At 48.4% G+C, this 19,220-nt stretch overlaps 1 protein-coding gene across 3 annotated transcripts in view; it reads right to left on the minus strand.

Annotated features, from left to right (window-relative positions):
* ST3GAL1 (ST3 beta-galactoside alpha-2,3-sialyltransferase 1) overlaps positions 1-19,220 on the minus strand; it is a 192,257-nt gene that overhangs the window by 120,204 nt on the left and 52,833 nt on the right. For all 3 annotated transcript variants that reach the window (XM_073632277.1, XM_073632276.1, XM_073632278.1), the window contains exon 2: positions 10,446-10,488. The gene's annotated coding sequence lies outside the window, so the exon portion shown is untranslated. The remainder of the gene's footprint in view (positions 1-10,445; positions 10,489-19,220) is intronic.

Genomic DNA, 19,220 nt, shown 5'->3' on the forward strand with positions numbered 1-19,220 from the left:
CCACTTGCGGACCGACCGTGTGCAATGTACTGCGGACTGGCGGCCTGCACAGACTAAACGATGTTCCCCCATGTCGCTGCCTGCTTCCAGGCTTAGAGTGCCCCCCGCAGACACCTGCTGAGATTGCTCACAATGGGAGTCTGTCAGCAAGTCACAGCCAATGACTCATGGCCGGGACCTGCCGATTGGCTGTGTCCAATCACAGTCCAGAGCTCTGTGTTGACAATCAACACAGGGCTCTGCACAGAGGGAATGATCGCTCGGTTTGCTTTGCAGGGAGAAGGAACAAACAGAAATTTAGCAAAAAGCAGCCCATATTACACATTGTTAGGCACACATTTAACTCCTTGTTCGCCCCTGATGTTAACCCCTTCCCAGCCAGTGTCATTAGTACAGTGACAGTGTATAGTATTAGCACTGATCAATGTATTAGCGTCAATGGTGATGTCAGTTGAAATTAGTCAGTCAGTTCCCCCCAGCATTAGTTAGTGTCAGATTGGCCGCTGTACTATCTTTGTTCCACTATAAGTCACTGATCACTGCCGATACTAGTATAAAAAAATAAACACATTAGTTTGTAGACGCTTTAACTTTTACACAAACCACTCAAAACACGCTTATTGGGATTTTTTTTTACCAAAAAAATGTAGCAGAATACATTTTGGTCAAAATTTATGAAGAAATTGTATATTTTTATTGGACAGGTTTTTTTTTTCCAAATTTTTGGTCTTTTTTAATTTAATCTTATGGGAAGGTTGTCTGTCCTCAGTGCAGCCAAGCTTCCACCCGCTACTGTAGCAGTCACACAGACAGCGCAGGGTCGGTAGGTGGGTGAAGACTGATGGGGTTTTCAAGACACTAGTTCCACATCAGGACCACACACCTATGTTTGACAGCAGGCAGTGGGTGGAACCATAGACAGCCTGCTATTGGTTATAGAATCCATCCACTATCTACTGTCAATCACAAGGAGAGAGCGGACTGGACGGGGAATTAGTGCCTCAGCTTCTCCATTAGGCTCCACCCACTGCAAGCACCACTAGTTGCTAGGAGGCGGTCGGCTGTGAAGCCAACAGAATCCTTAACCAGTGCCAGGTGGGGAGAGCGTAGCATCTGCAAACATGCTGCTCTGCTACTCCTCGTACAGAGACAGGCACCCTGCCTGTCTCTGTGCTCACAGTTAGAGTTGATCCTAATTACCTCATCTACTGGTATCTTTGAATCTGGTTCACTAATAAAGCCACTTTGTAAAAAAAACAGCGCTATTAAAAACTATTGGACTGCTACGAATAAGTCCTATTGAGGTAAAACACTTTAGAGGGGTGGGTCTTTAAGGGAGGAAATTAACCTGAAGCTAGTCCTTGGATTTGTGGTACAGTATTGCACACAATAAGTGTTTGGCTCCATTTTTTTACACTTAGAGAGCTATTAAAAACTACCCAAAACTGCTGCATGTGTTGATAAACTACCGAAACGGGCGGCAGGGGTTTTTGAGTTTGGCAAAGGCCATTTTAAATGGTCACTACCACAAAAGTGTTGTTGAGGATTCATTGTATTCCCAACTGTTACAATCAACCCGATGGTAAAGTGGACGTATTGGCACATGGGCCCTTTCCAGATTTAGTCCAGAATCAATGGGAAGGAGCAACTCTTCTCCAACCAATACAAATGAAATAGCCTCCCTAGTGGTGGACACCATGACCAAAATCAAATCATCTACCAACCACCATCTTGAGTTAGAGCACAATTATGTCCAATGCCAGTCATAGGGGCTTGGGGAGTCCATCATCAGGATCACATAGTACAGGGTTGCTGCTTGTTCCATCTGTATGAAATATCTTGGAGCTCAGAGCAGCATACAAGGTGCTACTAGTAAACATTCTACTAACTGAACTACCTGTAACAGGTCAACCAGCAGGGGGCATTGATTGCATGAAAAGCATACAGTAGGGCAGGGGTGCCACATGTGGCCTGCAGAGCCCACTGATGTGGCCAGTGACCTCCTGCTCTAGGATGGCGGGTCAGCAAGCCTAGATCACGGTGCCTCCATTTGGAAGAAAAACCCTACCCTTTTGTTCTGATGACAATTCCAAAATTCTGGATTACTTTCATTCCCAGTACCAGTGCTAACGAATAGGGAGGGGACAAAGACGGCAATACAAATCTGAAAGTGGTTCCAACTCATCGTTCTCGATCCAAAAAAGAAACTGAACAACAAGTAATCGAAGAGTTTTTTTGGTTTTTTTGGGAAGTACCAGCTTCCAGAAAGATTTCCACCTTTGCATTATTGAGACGCCATCAGGGAGGAAGCAGATGCAGGAATTTGCACGCCTGCTCGAATTTCAGATCTCATTAAAGCAAAGTGCGTGACCCGTTCACAACACAGGAAGGATTATATTTTCCTCCAAGATTATAATTCCCTTAGGAATTTAGGATCCTTATTTATTTTCAAGCACACTGATAAGACACACTAATTTGAGGCAGAAATGTAATTAGCAGAAATATGCTACTTTTTCCAAAGTCATTGTTAAAGCAAAACTCTTATTGGAAAGGTCAACGATCCACTGGATGGATTTTTAGCAAACTTTGTTGCAAGTTCATACCTGCATCTGGTTTTCCTGAAGAAGTCTGGGACTGTAAAGGTGTCAGTCAGGTTCAAGCGTTTGTTCACATCTAGGTGGTGCAAGTCTTCACTTCCTGTCTGCACCTAAATATTACTGCTCCATAGACTTTCATAGGTCTGTGTTCAAAGGCCAAAGATGATCCAAGGCAGTCCTGAAGAAGTCTATGAGACTGTACAGATATCAACCAGGTTCACGGTTAGTGCATACTGTACATAAAGGGTCCAAGATCGCCTATTGTTGATGTCCAATATTGTGTCTGACCATCTTATTAGTAGAGCTGAATCACTTTGATAGGGCTTCCTCGATAAGTAGTAAGGGCACCACACCAATTAAGATGGGGTCCAGAATAGTTTAATAGTAAAAGATCAACTTATCAAGATAAGAAAGACAATATGTTTTGGGGGTTCACATTACCCCACTTCATCAGGTCCTCTATGGTATGTCCTTCAGCAATGTCCTTCAGCAAGTGTAGATATCACATCCAATGCGAGAGTGAAGTCTCCAGTGTACTATCAGTGTCACCAGAATGGTGGATAGATGGCAACCAGGTGCCCTCAATCTTTAAGCCCCTCCCACTTTTAATACAATTTGCATGGTGCGAGACTAGCCCCTTTCACAACTCCACCCCCATTTTCAGAAATTATTATCTTCAAAAGTTCCCAGGTATAGCCACCACATCTAAGGAATGGTAAGCTGCACCATAAAAAAAAAAAAGTTTTTGATTTAGACACTTTAAATAGAGTTCATTTTCTCATTTGGTCCAGTTTCAGTGTTTCCTGGAAAGCCCTTTTCATGGTTTCTTAGCCCACTTTGTTGAACACTAGTCAACTCTTTAACAAACGCCCAGAACACTTACACAATCAGTACGCTGGCTGTTCGCAAAATCTGGACACAAGATTGTAGACTTCAATGTTCCGAAGTCTTTACAAAGTCTCTTGGCTCCAGAACACAAACTGTGTTTACCAATCTTTGTGGCAAATGAAACTTCAGTTTCCTCCGTATGACACAAGCACCCTGGAGCCCCTCAACCTACCTGGATGAAAACCCTGAGAAATACTCAACCCTTTTCACACCATGGTAGGGCCCAGCACTGACATACTCCAAATGCAAGTCTCTACGAAGCCTCTAGGCTCCAGGATCCAAACTGTGTCTTACCAATCCTTCTGAAAACTAAAAATCCAGTTTCCTCTGTAGGACACAAGTGTCCTGGAGTCCTTCAACCTACCTGGATGAAACCCAGAGTGACACTCAGCCCTTCTCTCACCATGTCAGGGCCCACCACTGACACACACCAAATGCAAGTCTCTACGAAGCCTCCAGGCCCCAAACTGTTTAACCAGTCTTTGTGGAAACTGAAAATCCAGTTTCCGCTGTATGATACAAGCACCCTGGAGCCCCTCAACCCACCTGAATTATAACCCAGGTTGAATATCCAAACAAGAAGGCTCGCTGCTCCAGATGAGACAGGAAGCCTGATGATCAAACGGGTGCCGGCCCCGACTCGCCTCCGCATGCGATCGAAATAGAAGAAATGGCTGCACTCCGTAATCGATCAAAATTCTTTATTAGAACATCCCAAGTGCTAACAAAACAGAGAGCTTGGTAGACGTGTTTCACACACTTCAGATGCGCTTAACCCTTCCCAGAAATTACAGGCTCCAGAATTACCATGGTACTTGTATAGCACCAACAATTTACATATTGTACATTCACATCGGCTCCTGCTCTCAAGGAGCTTACAGTCTAAGGTCCCTATTACATACACCCTAGGACAATATTGAAAGGAGTCTATTAACCTACCAACAGGAGCTTGGATTGTGGGATGAAACCCATACAAACACAGGGAGAACATGCAAACGCCATGCAGAGAGTATCCTGGTTTCAACTGAGGACCCCATTGCTGCAATGCTGGTTAGCAGAAGTGCTAACCACCAAGCCTTCATGCTGCAGCATTGAAATGACACCTCTGTGACCCAGACTCAACAATAAATGTATCAGCCTACTCTATTTGTTCCTGGATATAAATACATTTTTCAGGGCTTCCTGTTATTCTGTCCATCCCCCTTTATATACACCTCTCATCAACTCCCACTTGGTACAAAAAAGGGAACCTTGTTTTCCCAACTTATATAAACACGACAAAAATATATCCAGTCATTTTATGGGCTTTAGCAGCGCACGTGTGGAAGAAACAATGACACAATGCAGAACGACAAATTTTTCTTTGAAACGCACAACAATAGGACACACTGCTCTTCATAACCTGCACAATTCATGTGCCATTCGCCGCTTTATTGTCTACCTGCAAAATCCGTACAGTGCGCTACCATTATCCATGGCTGGGAATGAGGAGATAAAATAGGGAACAAAACATTTTTTTAAACTTGCTAAATATGTCGCTTTTAATATGTCATCTGCTCCTTTATGGCGCTCTTGTCATTGAACAATAGGCGCCGTCTGTCTTTATCTGCCAGGGTACATCAGGCCGTTATGTGTTGACATTTGAAAGGCGCTTTCGACGTAAGCAAAATCTGGTCCAAAAAAGGTGCTCGGCCCCTGTCCAGACCCTCGGCAGATATCAACTTCACTGCAAAAAATTAAAATAATATGATTGTGATAGCTGCAGAACATTACTTAAATGGGTACGGCAGGGGTGGGCAATCTTGGTACTCCATCTGTAGGGAAACTACAAACCTCATCATGGCTATGACTGTCAGACTCTTGCAATGACTCATAAGACTTGGATTTCCACAACAGCTAGCGTGCCAAGGTCACCTACCCCTGGGCTACAGAATCAAAGCTGCCTTGTTGCCAGTAACCTGGTATTCTGGGAACCCCAATTCCCCTCAATGTGCAGGTGTTCTCAACTCCACCCAGTGTGGGTTTTTTTTTTTGCGGTTTCAGACACAGAAGGAAATTTGAACTGTTAGAATATGGCAACACAATGAGCCCCTGGACTATACTATCTCCTCATCTGCATGCCCCTGATCAACACATGTGTATGCAGTCTGCATAACCTACTGCTGACCTCTGCACCGTGCGTTGCCTACTGCCAACCTCCGCACCGTGCATTGCCTACTGCCAACCTCCGCACCGTGCGTTGCCTACTGCCAACCTCCGCACCGTGCGTTGCCTACTGCCGACCTCTGCACCGTGCGTTGCCTACTGCCGACCTCCGCACCGTGCGTTGCCTACTGCCGACCTCCGCACCGTGCGTTGCCTACTGCTGACCTCCGCACCGTGCGTTGCCTACTGACGACCTCCGCACCGTGCGTTGCCTACTGACGACCTCCGCACCGTGCATGCCTACTGACGACCTCCGCACCGTGCGTTGCCTACTGACGACCTCCGCACCGAGCGTTGCCTACTGACGACCTCTGCACCGTCCGCTGCCTACTGCCAACCTCTGCACCGTGCGTTGCCTACTGCCAACCTCTGCACCGTGCGTTGCCTACTGCCAACCTCTGCACCGTGCGTTGCCTACTGCCAACCTCTGCACCGTGCGTTGCCTACTGCCAACCTCTGCACCGTGCGTTGCCTACTGCCAACCTCTGCACCGTGCGTTGCCTACTGCCAACCTCTGCACCGTGCGCTGCCTACTGCTGACCTCTGCAATCTGCATTCCCTACTGCTGACTTCTGCAATCTGCGTTCCCTACTGCTGACTTCTGCAATCTGCGTTCCCTACTGCTGACTTCTGCACCATGCGTTACCTACCGCTAACCTCTGCAATCTGCATTGCCTACTACTGCACCGTGCATTGCCTACTGCTCACCTCTGCACCATGCGTTGCCTACTGCTGACCTCTGCAATCTGCGCTCCCTACTGCTGACTTCTGCAATCTGCATTCCCTACTGCTGACCTCTGCACCATGCGTTGCCTACCGCTGACCTCTGCAATCTGCATTGCCTACTACTGCACCGTGCATTGCCTACTGCTCACCTCTGCACCATGCGTTGCCTACTGCTGACCTCTGCAATCTGCGTTGCCTACTGCTGACCTCTGCAATCTGCGTTGCATGTTACTGACCTCAGCCTTATATACTATTAACCCCTTTACTGTCCTAACCAAAATATATTCTGCTCTGACAGGCCAAACCCAGCTAGCCAGGGCAGAACTTAGCCCAACCAAGCCTAGCCAAGCAAAACTGTTAACTGAAGTAAATGTCAAGTTTCTCACTGAAGGGAAAGTCCAGCCTCTGTGACAATCATGGCTGCCTCCATTAGGTACGCTGGAGTGAGTGAGTGTAGCCACACAGGGATACCAGTTGAAAAACCAAAAAAATCGTGAAAACTTAAAACAAATGCAGCCATCACATCTAAGGACAGGTAAGCTGCAACATATTATATTTTTGTTTTTGGGGTTAGAGAAACTTTATTTTTTTATTATGTCGGCTCAGAGTTTAGCTTTGAATGTCGTGGTCCTTTAAAAAAAAAAAAATACTCTAAAATTAATACCATTTAACCGCATCTCCAGGGGGTGAAAAGTCCTGATGCTGGCAGGCCCGGCGTTGCGTATGTGCTCAGCGTTCCTGCAGGGGAGACTTTTTATTTAGAAAAGTAATTGCTTGCCTTTGGCAGGAGTGTAGGGGGCCTGTTAGTCTAGTTCTGAAATGACTAAACACATCTGCCAATGCTTGTTACAAATCAATGTTATGGAATTTTCAACGACTTGCAGGAGCAGATGGATGGGGGCTTTTCATTCACTTCTGAATTTTCCTAATGATGTTGGGAATAAAAAGGGGCGTTTTTATGATACCAATAAAAATGAACTTTATATGGTCGTGCCGAAAGGAAGATTGTTGTGTTTACAAGTAAATTATATGTCACATTTACCCCCAAATCTCTTTCGTCCCTATAGATCGGCATTTCTCAACCTTTTTTGGGCACCCTTTAAAAAGTATGCAACATCTCGAGGCCCCCTGTCTACAATTTAAAATTTTACTTATTAATGGGAGACCTGAACCTGGGATGATGCACACAACCGCCTTGATGGAATTTTTTATCAGAGGTCCCCCCATCACATCAGAGCCCCTCCCCCCCCCCATCACATCAGAGGTCATACTATCACATCAGAGTCCCCATTGATCACATCAGAGGCTCCCCATCACATTAGAGGCTCCCCTTCACATCAGAAGTCTCCCCATCAAATCAAATCTCCCTTATCATCAAAGTTCCCTTATCATGTCAGTGGTCCTGCTGCCATCACATCAGACACCCCCCCCCTTCACATCACAGACCTGCCATCACATCAGGGGTCCTCCCCCAATCACATCAGAGGTCCTCCCATCATATTAGATGTTCCTCCGTCACAGAGGTCCTCCCATCACATCAGAGGTCCCCCAACACATCAGAGCCCCCCCACCCTATCACAATAGAGCTTCCCCTTCACATCAGAAATCTCCCCATCAAATCAAAGTCACTCCCATCATGGCCGTGGTCATGCTGCCATCACATCAGATGCCACCCCCCCCCCCCCCTTCACATCACAGACCTGCCATCAAATCAGAGGTCCCCCCATCACATCAGAGGTTTCCCCCTCCCCCCATCACATCAGAGGTCCTCCCATCACATCAGAGGTCCTCCTATCATATTAGACGTCCCCCCGATCACAGAGGTCCTCTGATCACATCTGAGGTCCCCCATCACAACAGAGGTTCCCCCCACCACAACAGAGTCCCCTTTTATCAGTGGTCCTCCCATCACATCAGTCTCCCTTTCATACCAGAGACCTCCTTTTATGTCAGTGATCACATAAGAGGTCTTCCCATCATATCAGATGCCCCCCCCCCCCCTTCACATCAAAGTTCCTTCACCACGTGAGTGGTCCTGCTGCCAAAACATCACAGACCTTCCATCACATCAGAGGTTCCCCTCGTCACATCAGCGGTCCCCCCATCACATCAGAGGTTCGCCCATCAGAGTCCCCTTTCATCAGAGGTCCCCCCATCACATCAGAGGTCATACTATCACATCAGAGTCCCCTTTGATCACATAAGAGGCTCCCCATCACATTAGAGGTTCCCCTTTACATCAGAAGTCTCCCCATCAAATCAAAGCCCCCTTATCATCAAAGTTCCCTTATCATGTCAGTGGTCCTGCTGCCATCACATCAGACGCTCCCCCCCCCCTTCACATCACAGACCTGCCATCACACCAGAGGTCCTACCCCAATCACATCAGAGATCCTCCCATCATATTAGATCTTCCTCCATCACAGAGGTCCTCCCATCACATCAGAGGTCCCCCAACACATCAGAGCCCCCCCACCCTATCACATTAGAGGTTCCCCTTTACATCAGAAATCTCCCCATCAAATCAAAGTCACCCCCATCATGGCCATGGTCATGCTGCCATCACATCAGATGCCACCCCCCCCCCTTTCACATCACAGACCTGCCATCAAATCAGAGGTCCTCCCATCACATCAGAGGTCCTCCCATCATATTAGACGTCCCCCAGTCACAGAGGCCCTCCCATTGCATCAGAGGTTCCACCCATCACAACAGAGTTCCCTTTTATCAGTGGTCCTCCCATCACATCGGAGTCTCCCTTTCATACCAGAGACCTCCTTTTAAGTCAGTTGACCTGCGATCACATAAGAGGTCTTCCCATCATATCAGACAGATGCATCCCCGCCCCCCCCCCCCCGCCTTCACATCAAAGTTCCTTCACCACGTGAGTGGTGCTGCTGCCAACACATCACAGACCTTCCATCACATCAGAGCCCCCCCCTACCCCCCCTCTCACATCAGAGGTTCCCTCCATCATATCAGAGAGACTAAGACCAAGTGTACGATCTGTTTATCAGTTTCTGGGAACAGAACGCCAGTTCCCCCTCCCCCTCTAGTAATTGCCGATGTAATAAGGTGGGTATGGTGGGAGGTATTCTTTTCCTTCCGGGTTGAATCTGGCCAGGCTTGTCCTGGGTTGTAGGCAGGACTCTTCCCAAGTAAAAGCCTTTCTGATAGGAATAGGGCTGCATCCGCCCGGCCGGGGTTGGACTGAGAAAAGCCTGCAGTGCTGGTACCCCTGGAGTGGCAGAAAAATTCACTTTAGGGCAACTCTCAGCGTTTTCAGTATGGCACCTTGGTCACAGAACACATGAAGGCTTTTTTTTAATACCTGCCTCCTGGGCCAGGTCTTGGTGGCTGGGACCGGAGACAATTTTTTATACTGGCCGTATGTCTTGTACTTTTACACTCTTATGCACTTATTTATTGCACTGCATGTAGCACTTTACTCACTTCCGATTAGTAAGGCGTAGGTTGGACTTGTCCTGACAGTCTTATGGGGGAGGGCATGTGACCTTATGGTCAGGTTTTCCCCCCCTCGCATGGGGTCTTCTTTTGGGGAAACCCCAACCAGTACTTGGGTGGACCTCGCTTTGGCAGGTCCCCTGAAGAACGGGTCTGCCTAATTTTGGCCAGGTGGACCACGAGTACCCCAGTCTCCATTAGGAGTCTTGCACCCAGTGGATCAAGGGTTCTTCCTCTGCAGACTCTGACTTGCAGCAGCTTCTAATGCATTCTGTGAGAAGCTCACAGTGTGCAATGAAATCAGAGGAAGCAATCTCAGTTCAGGAGAGGAGCCGGTACAACTGTGCAAGACTGAAGGGCAGGCTGGAGTTCATCTTTAAATTTTCCAGTGTGAACCAAGCTATAAAACGTTAATTCTGATCAACCTTTATAAAAAAAAAAAAAAAAAAGACTACCATACAGCAACACTGTGCAGCTGTGCGTGATCAGACAAAGCCACTGAACCTGAGCAACTGCTAGAAAAACAGGAAATTCACAGAAGCAGAAAGTCTGAATGGCTCTTACCAGGTTCAAAATGTGATGATATTCTCTTCACTCGTTCCAGTTTCTGCAAGAAAAAAAATAAAAATAAAAAATTAAGCCATAGAAAACATTTATAAAAATGATTATATCTTTTGGTCAATTTTATTTATTTTTATAAACTGAGGTTTTACTTTGTACTGTAAATCCATTTTTTGTGCACCAAACTTTCATTGAAATAGAATTCTCAGTAGCCCCAAAGAATATAATTCGACTGTGTGCACCAAATGTCTCTGCAAACTCCGTTATTACCTTGTAACGGTAGTACCGACATCATCACTGTACAAAGAAGTGACCTAGCAGGCTCCACCCACTACAAGCTACCTGCAGAAAACTACAGGAGGGGGGCGGAGACAAGACCAGTCACCCTGCCCAAGGAGAGAGAGCAGAGCTGTGGGAGGGGCCCAGCAGCTCCACCCACTACAGGCTGCCTGCAGAGAACTACAGAAGGGGGCGGAGAAAAGACCAGTCACCCTGCACAAGGAGAGAGAGCAGCAGAGAGCGGTCTTTAGAGCAGAGAGAGCAGAGCTGTGGGAGGGGCCCTGCAGCTCCACCCACTACAGGCTGCCTGCAGAGAACTACAGGAGGGGGCGGAGAAAAGACCAGTCACCCTGCACAAGGAGAGAGAGCAGCAGAGAGCGGTCTTTATTACAGGAAGGACAAAGGAGAGAGAGAGAGAGAGAGAGAGAGAGAGAGAGAGAGAGAGAGAGAGAGAGAGAGAGAGAGAGAGAGAGAGAAGCTGTGGGAGGGGCCCTGTAGGCTCCACCCACTATAGGCTGCCTGCAGAGGACTACAGGAGGGGGCAAAGACAAGACCAGTCACCCTGCACAAGGAGATAGAGAGCGGAGCTGTGGGAGGGGCCCTATAGGCTCCACCCACTATAGGCCGCCTGCAGAGAACTACAGGAGGGGGCGGAGACAAGACCAGTCACCCTGCACAAGGAGGCAGAGCAGCAGAGAGCGGTCTTTATTACAGGAAGGAAAAGTCTGACACTGGATTACCGCACAGATCTGGAAAAAATACACAAAGCACACTGAGATTCTTAAAGAATACACATGATGAATGGACTTAGACAACATTTGCTTTAATATGATTCAGAAAACATTTTATAAACTTTGTCCCAGGCTCCAGGACAATATTATTTGGCACTTCTTCTACCGCGTCCAGCCCGGCAGAGGCCCTGGTTATTAATTTTGCATTTTCCCACAGAATGGTCCATTGTAGGAAGGGTCGTTGGATGGGCCATCGGGGGGAATGGCCCTGGCAAAGGACAGGCTAGAATCCACAAACAATGCGGCTCTTTCAGTGAGAAGCCTGCAATGATCGGAGCCGGGTATCCTGCCATCTGCTTTCCAGTATAATAATGGCACGGTCTACCGAGCCCTGGAGGGTAATAATAGATTACATTAATGGAATAATTATCTCCCCTGTGCTAACAGATTGCTGGCTTAATTAGGCAGCAAAGCCACTGTGATATATAGAGAATTATATAGATATATATATATATATATATCTATATCTATATACACGCACAGCAGCAGCGCTTACAGGTCACTAGTGTGCCCATGCAACAGGAGGATAACCCACTCTCCACCTCCTACATATAGAAAATCACATTGTCACAGCACGCCTCCATTGTTAAAGGGGTTGTAAAGGTTTTTTTTTTTAAATAACAAACATGTTATACTTACCGCCTCTGTGTAAGGGTTTTGCACAGAGCAGCCCAGATCCTCCTCTTCTGGGGTCCCCCAGCGGCGCTCCTGGCTCCTCCTCTTCACCAAATGCCCCCTCGGAGACCCACATTCCAAGGGGGCACCCATGCGGGCGCGCTCCCAGGTCCTGCTGCTGCTCCATTGACACAGACAGCAGAACTTGGCCCCGCCCCCCCCCCCCCAGGTTCCCGTGTCACTGGATTTGATTGACAGCAGCGGGAGCCAATGGCTGCTGCTGCTATCAATCTATCCAATGAGGACCCAAGACAGCGGCTGGAGATGCTGTGCTTGTCCCCGTCGCTGGAAAGACTGGGTTCAGGTAAGTAAAAGAGGGGGGCTGCTGCACTGCTGCACTACAGAAGGTTTTTCATCTTAATGCATAGAATGCATTAAGGTAAAAAACGTCATGGGTTTACAACTCCTTTAAAGCTGAACTCTGGGCAACAAAAAAGTGAATTCAAAATCTATTCCTCATTAGCCACAAAGAATATAAATCTACTTTGTGTGCACCAAATGTCTTTGAAAATCTAGAAAGTAGCAGTGACATCACTGTGCTGTTCAAGGTCTGTGCAGAGAGCCGAGCTGTGGGAGGGGCCCAGAATGCTCCTCTCACTACTGAGTGCCTGCAGAGAACTACAGGAAGGGGCGGAGACAAGACCAATCATCCTGCACAAGCAGAGAAAGCAGAGCTGTGGGAGGCGCCCTGTATGCTCCTCCCACTACAGGCTGCCTGCAGAGAACTACAGGCGGGGGGGTGGATACAAGATCAGTCACCCTGCACAAGGAGAGAGCAGAGCTGTGGGAGGTGCCCTGTATGCTCCTCCCACTACAGGCTGCCTGTGTTTCGTCACATATGGCGACCCATCACATTTGGCTACTCACTGGAGTGCGCATTCACGACGACGCCATATGTGTTCCAGCACTTATAAAACTTTTGTCACTTTTAACATTTTTTTAAAAGTGTTTAAAAAAATAAAAATAAAAAAAAAAGTGTTAAAAGTGTTTTTGTCACTTTTAATACTTTTAAAACGTAAGGTTTTAAAAGTGTTGGAACGCATATGGCGGCGTCGCGCATGCGCACTCAAGCGGGTAGCCAAATGTGATGGGTCGCCATATGTGACAAACACCACCTGCAGAGAACCAGGTGGGGGTGGAGACAAGACCAGTCACCCTGCACAAGGGGAGAGAGCAGAGCTGTGGGAGGGGCCCCTGTATGCTCCTCCCACTAAAGGCTGCCCGCAGAGAACTACAGGAGGGGGCGGAGACAAGACCAGTCACCCTGCACAAGGGGAGAGAGCAGAGCTGTGGGAGGGGCCCCTGTATGCTCCTCCCACTAAAGGCTGCCCGCAGAGAACTACAGGAGGGGGCGGAGACAAGACCAGTCACCCTGCACAAGGGGAGAGATCAGAGCTGTGGGAGGGGCCCCTGTATGCTCCTCCCACTAAAGGCTGCCCGCAAAGAACTACAGGAGGGGGCGGAGACAAGACCAGTCACCCTGCACACGGGGAGAAAGCAAAGCTGTGGGAGGGGCCCCTGTATGCTCCTCCCACTAAAGGCTGCCCGCAGAGAACTACAGGAGGGGCAGAGACAAGACCAGTCACCCTGCACATGGGGAGAAAGCAAAGCTGTGGGAGGGGCCCCTGTATGCTCCTCCCACTACAGGCTGCCCACAGAGAACTACAGGAAGGGGGCGGAGACAAGACCATTTCCCCTGCACAAGGAGAGAGAGCAGCAGAGAGCGGTCTTTATTACAGGAAGGAAAAGTCTCACACTGGATTACTGCACAGATCTTAATGAAATACACAAAAGCAAACCGAGAGTCAAGAATAATACATATGATTATTTAGATATTTGCTTATCACAGAGTCTAGATTTTTTTAGCAACTTTTTTTATTTTGTATTTCTTGTGTATTAAATAAAACAACAGAAATGCATTGATATAGAGAGAGAGCGAGAGATTAGAGCTCTCTATCTAGATCTCTCTCTCTCTTAGAGATCTATATATATATATATATATATATATATAGATCTCTATCTCTCTCTCTCTCTCTATATATATATATATAGATCTCTATATCTATCTATCTATCTATCTATCTATCTATCTATCTATCTATCTATCTGTCTCCATCTATACACACACACACTTATTTTTATTTTTTATTATTATTTTTCTTTTTTTTATTCATTCATACATGGGTGGGTTACACTTGTTAGTAAACTTCAGTAAACAGATGTCCATGCTCTTAAAGAGAAATAGGAGGAAGTGTATTCCAAAATTGTTCCACAAATGCTCTTTACATGTAACTCCAAGTGCCATGATGACAAATCACATGATGGTTTAGATTGGAAGGACCACAATGTCAAGTTAAATGTGACAGAAACAGATGCAATTCATCAAGATAAATCTATTCTTCCAACAACTACAAATGTATCCCAGCAACCAGTAAATACAGAGCACATCCTTTCCTTTTACACCAATTAACCCTTTATAAATTACATACATTGTTCTTCCAACTCTGACAGACATCACAGCACAATCTGCCCCAGGCAGTGGAATAGATAACAGCTACCAAGTAGCGATAGAAATGTAACAATAACTAGCGAAATAATATACAATGTAACAAAACTTCTAAAAACCAAAACACAGTTCATAATCCTTAAGCCCTCGTTCTCACCAGTGCCTTCATTGCCCGCAGGGAACTGTCCATATTGCCGTGACTCACGTCGCAGAGATTATGATAAAGGTGTCGGAACTACTTTTTTTTTCTGATATCATTAAAACTTGCGTAGACTCCTGTTAAATATAGCCGCATTGGAATCGGAGGTGCAAATCGCACTGATCTGCGGCTTTGTGTGACCCCCCCCATCCCGTTATAGAGAATGTACCAGGAGGAGCTGGGAACACTCAGAGGTGGACTAGGGTTGCCACCTCATCCCTTTAAACCCGAACACATATGAATTACACAGGTTCTGTAAGGTGGTAATTAAATTCACTTGGTGTCTTATCTGCATTTAGGCTAGGTTCACACTGCCGCAGTGCGAATTTAGTGCGATTTTGATCCAATTGCGTTGCAAATTTGCATTGCGAATTCTTTGTGTGTTCTTGCGATTCTACTGCAAATTTTGCAATCTATGGAGCTGAATTCGCATTGCACACGGATCAAACTCGGACAGGACCCTTTTTTTACGCAGGTTAAATTCGCAACGCATTGATGTGAACAGCACTCATGGAAAACAATGTTATTAAAATGACTTGCGAATTTGAGCGATCGCAGCGGCTCAAATTCGCAATAAAATTCGCAGCAGTGTGAACCTAGCCTTAATTAGCCTCAGAACCTGTGTAATTCAAAGGTGTTCGAGTTTAAAGGGATGAGGTGGCAACCCTAAGGTGGACAGGAACACCAGAACTTTCGTGGTGGACAGGAGAAGGGAGATCCGTCACAATCAACGTCCAATTATCCAGGAGAAAGAGGAACCCAGAGGTGGAATCATACCGCCAGGTTCCACCTTATGCCGCATACACACGGTCGGACTTTCTATCCTACTTGGTCCGGCACACTTTCCGACGGACTTTGTCCGCCAGGTGCGCCGGACTTTAAAACGGACGGACTTGCCCACACACGACCGGACTTTCCGGCGGGCTAAGTCCGCCCGTCTTTCCGACGGACTTTCGCCGGAGTTCCGGCGGACTTTCAGAATGAACGGACTTGCCCACACACGGACAAGTCCGTTCATTTTGAACGTGACTCAGGTGCGACGGGACTAGCAAAGGATGTCAATCTTGCCGCTTTTATCGGCGAGATTGACACCTTGCGAGCCCCGTCGCGGGTCATACCAGGCCCTTAGGTCTGGTATGGATTATAAAGGGAACCCCGCTACGCCGAAAAAACGGCGTGGGGTCCCCCCTAAAATCCATACCAGACCCCCGATCCGAGCACGCAGCCTGGCCGGTCAGGAAAGGGGGTGGGGACGAGCGAGCGCCCCCCCACCCCCTGAACCGTACCAGGCCGCATGCCCTCAACATGGGGGGTGGGTGCTTTGGGGGAGGGGGGCGCCCTGCGGGGCCCCCCCACCCCAAAGCACCTTGTCCCCATGTTGATGAGGACAAGGGCCTCTTCCCGACAACCCTGGCCGTTGGTTGTCGGGGTCTGCGGGCGGGGGGCTTATCGGAATCCGGGAGCCCCTTTTAATAAGGGGGCCCCCAGATCCCGGCCCCCCACCCTATGTGAATGAGTATGGGGTACATGGTACCCCTACCCATTCACCTAGGGAAAAAGTGTAAGTAATAAAACACACTACACAGGTTTTTAAAATATTTTATTAAACAGCTCCGGGGGGGGGGGATCTTCTTCCGGCTTCGGGGGTCCCTCCGCTTCATCTTCTCCCGGCGTCCGGTTGGTTCTTCTCCGCTCTCTTCTCCCGGTGTTCCTGTTCTTCGGCCGGCTCCTCTGCTGTCTTCAAGTAGCTCTCTTGCCAGCAGAGGTCCGGACTTCTTGTCTTCTCTTCCCCAGATGTTGACACGACGCTCTCTCCTGCTGGACTGCTCTCCGAGGGCTGCGTTGTGACTTATATAGGCGGAGACCCCGCCCCCTTTTGATGTCACAGTCCCTGGGCATGCTGGGACTGTGACGTTTTAGGGGGCGTAGTCACTGGGTGATGTTGACCACGCCCCCTAAAACATCACAGTCCCAGCATGCCCAGGGACTGTGACATCAAAAGGGGGCGGGGTCTCAGCCTATATAAGTCACAACGCAGCCCTCGGAGAGCAGTCCAGCAGGAGAGAGTGTCGTGTCAACATCTGGGGAAGAGAAGACAAGAAGCCCAGAAGCCCAGAAGTTCGGACCTCTGCTGGCAAGAGAGCTACTTGAAGACAGCAGAGGAGCCGGCCGAAGAACAGGAACACCGGGAGAAGAGAGCGGAGAAGAACCAACCGGACGCCGGGAGAAGATGAAGCGGAGGGACCCCCGAAGCCGGAAGAAGATTCCCCCCCCGGAGCTGTTTAATAAAATATTTTAAAAACCTGTGTAGTGTGTTTTATTACTTACACTTTTTCCCTAGGTGAATGGGTAGGGGTACCATGTACCCCATACTCATTCACATAGGGTGGGGGGCCGGGATCTGGGGGCCCCCTTATTAAAAGGGGCTCCCGGATTCCGATAAGCCCCCCGCCCGCAGACCCCGACAACCAACGGCCAGGGTTGTCGGGAAGAGGCCCTTGTCCTCATCAACATGGGGACAAGGTGCTTTGGGGTGGGGGGGCCCCGCAGGGCGCCCCCCTCCCCCAAAGCACCCACCCCCCATGTTGAGGGCATGCGGCCTGGTACGGTTCGGGGGGGGGGGGCGCTCGCTCGTCCCCACCCCCTTTCCTGACCGGCCAGGCTGCGTGCTCGGATCGGGGGTCTGGTATGGATTTTAGGGGGGACCCCACGCCGTTTTTTCGGCGTAGCGGGGTTCCCTTTATAATCCATACCAGACCTAAGGGCCTGGCATGCACCGCGCTCACCGCAATAGGAAGATTTGTTTTTCCTATTGCAGAGAGCGCGAGATGCAATACCCTGCCCTCGCGTCGTATCTGGTCCGTCGGACCAGCCTACACACGAGCGGGCTTTCCGTCGGACCAGCACACACACGAGCGGACTTTCCGCCCGAAACTGAGTCCTACGGAAAGATTTAAAACTTGTTTCAAATCTAGGTCCGGCGGGCTTTTGGGAAGAAGTCCGCCGGAAAAGTCCGCCGCCGCCCACACACGGGCGGATTGTCCGGCACACTCTGGTCCGCCGGACCAAGTATGCCGGAAAGTCCGACCGTGTGTACGCGGCATTAGAGTTGCCACCTCATCCCTTTAAACCCGAACACATATGAATTACACGGGTTCTGAGGCTAATTAAATGCAGATGAGGCACCAAGTGAGTTTAATTACCACCTTAATCAATATGTGTTGGGGTTTAAAGGGATGAGGTGGCAACCATATTCCACCTAGAGCTGAAATCTCCCGTTTGGGTGGACTGAGCCTTGGCCTGCGATGGACTATGAGATATCCAATCGAGAGCTCGGGGTATTACTCCCATCACTGGTGATCCCCCCTCCTCCACCCCACCCAACGAGGCCGATTATTAATTAGTAGGACAGTCACAGGGAGTGTGGAATGAAGTCTCACCAAGAGATAAAAAGTCACACCGGGTCGCCGATTGCCTTCCGAATAAACAGAATTCCACAAGTTCCCGACCCGCCCGTGTGATGTGACGACTCCCGGCGAGCGCACTAAACCTTTCCATTGTTGGCTGTATACAGAGAGGCGGGTGACTCCAATGTTTATTTTAGTGTGGATCTGTCATGAAATCTGACCTTCAGCCTTGCACAGTTGTACCGACTCTCCTCCTCTCCTGAAATGACTTAAGTCCCCCCCCCCCCATACACACTATTAGATTTTCTGCAGATTTTTGTCTTCAGATTTACCAAAACCACATAATAGGAGGTCAAACCTTAAGAGTTTCGATTTGTATGCAGTCAGGCAGGCCCCTTGCACTACATGGTTTTCGGTAAATCTGAAGACAAAAATCTGCAGAAAATCAAATATTGTGTGTATGGGGGTCTTACTCTGATTTCACCGCACACTGTGGGCTTCTCACCATGTGCATTAGAAGCCGCAGCAAGTCCGAGACTGCCCCAGGCTGGAGGACATCCAGCATCATTGCGCTCTTACCTCCTTTCTTTCATTGGAATTCAGATCTTTCAATCGTTGGAGGCTCAGCATCACGTGGGCTTTGAAACCATCCACTCCTCCAAGCTGACATTCTCCCATCGAGGCATTTTGATATTTGCATAACTCCTCCCAAGAGCCCGGCTCAGGAGAGGACTATTGGATGTTTTCAGGATGCTATGTACAGCACTCTGCTGGCCCCTCCCACCAGCCTTGATCTGCCTGCATAGCATTGATAAGCAAAGAGACCCAGTTATGACATCATCAGGTGTAAAGCATACCTCTTGACTTTTTGAGATGGGAACGAGGGACACCTATTAGCATAAATATGTAGGTATAGGACCA

This window comes from Aquarana catesbeiana, linkage group LG05, assembly GCF_042186555.1.
Source record: "Aquarana catesbeiana isolate 2022-GZ linkage group LG05, ASM4218655v1, whole genome shotgun sequence".
In the NCBI taxonomy this organism is placed as follows: domain Eukaryota; kingdom Metazoa; phylum Chordata; class Amphibia; order Anura; family Ranidae; genus Aquarana; species Aquarana catesbeiana.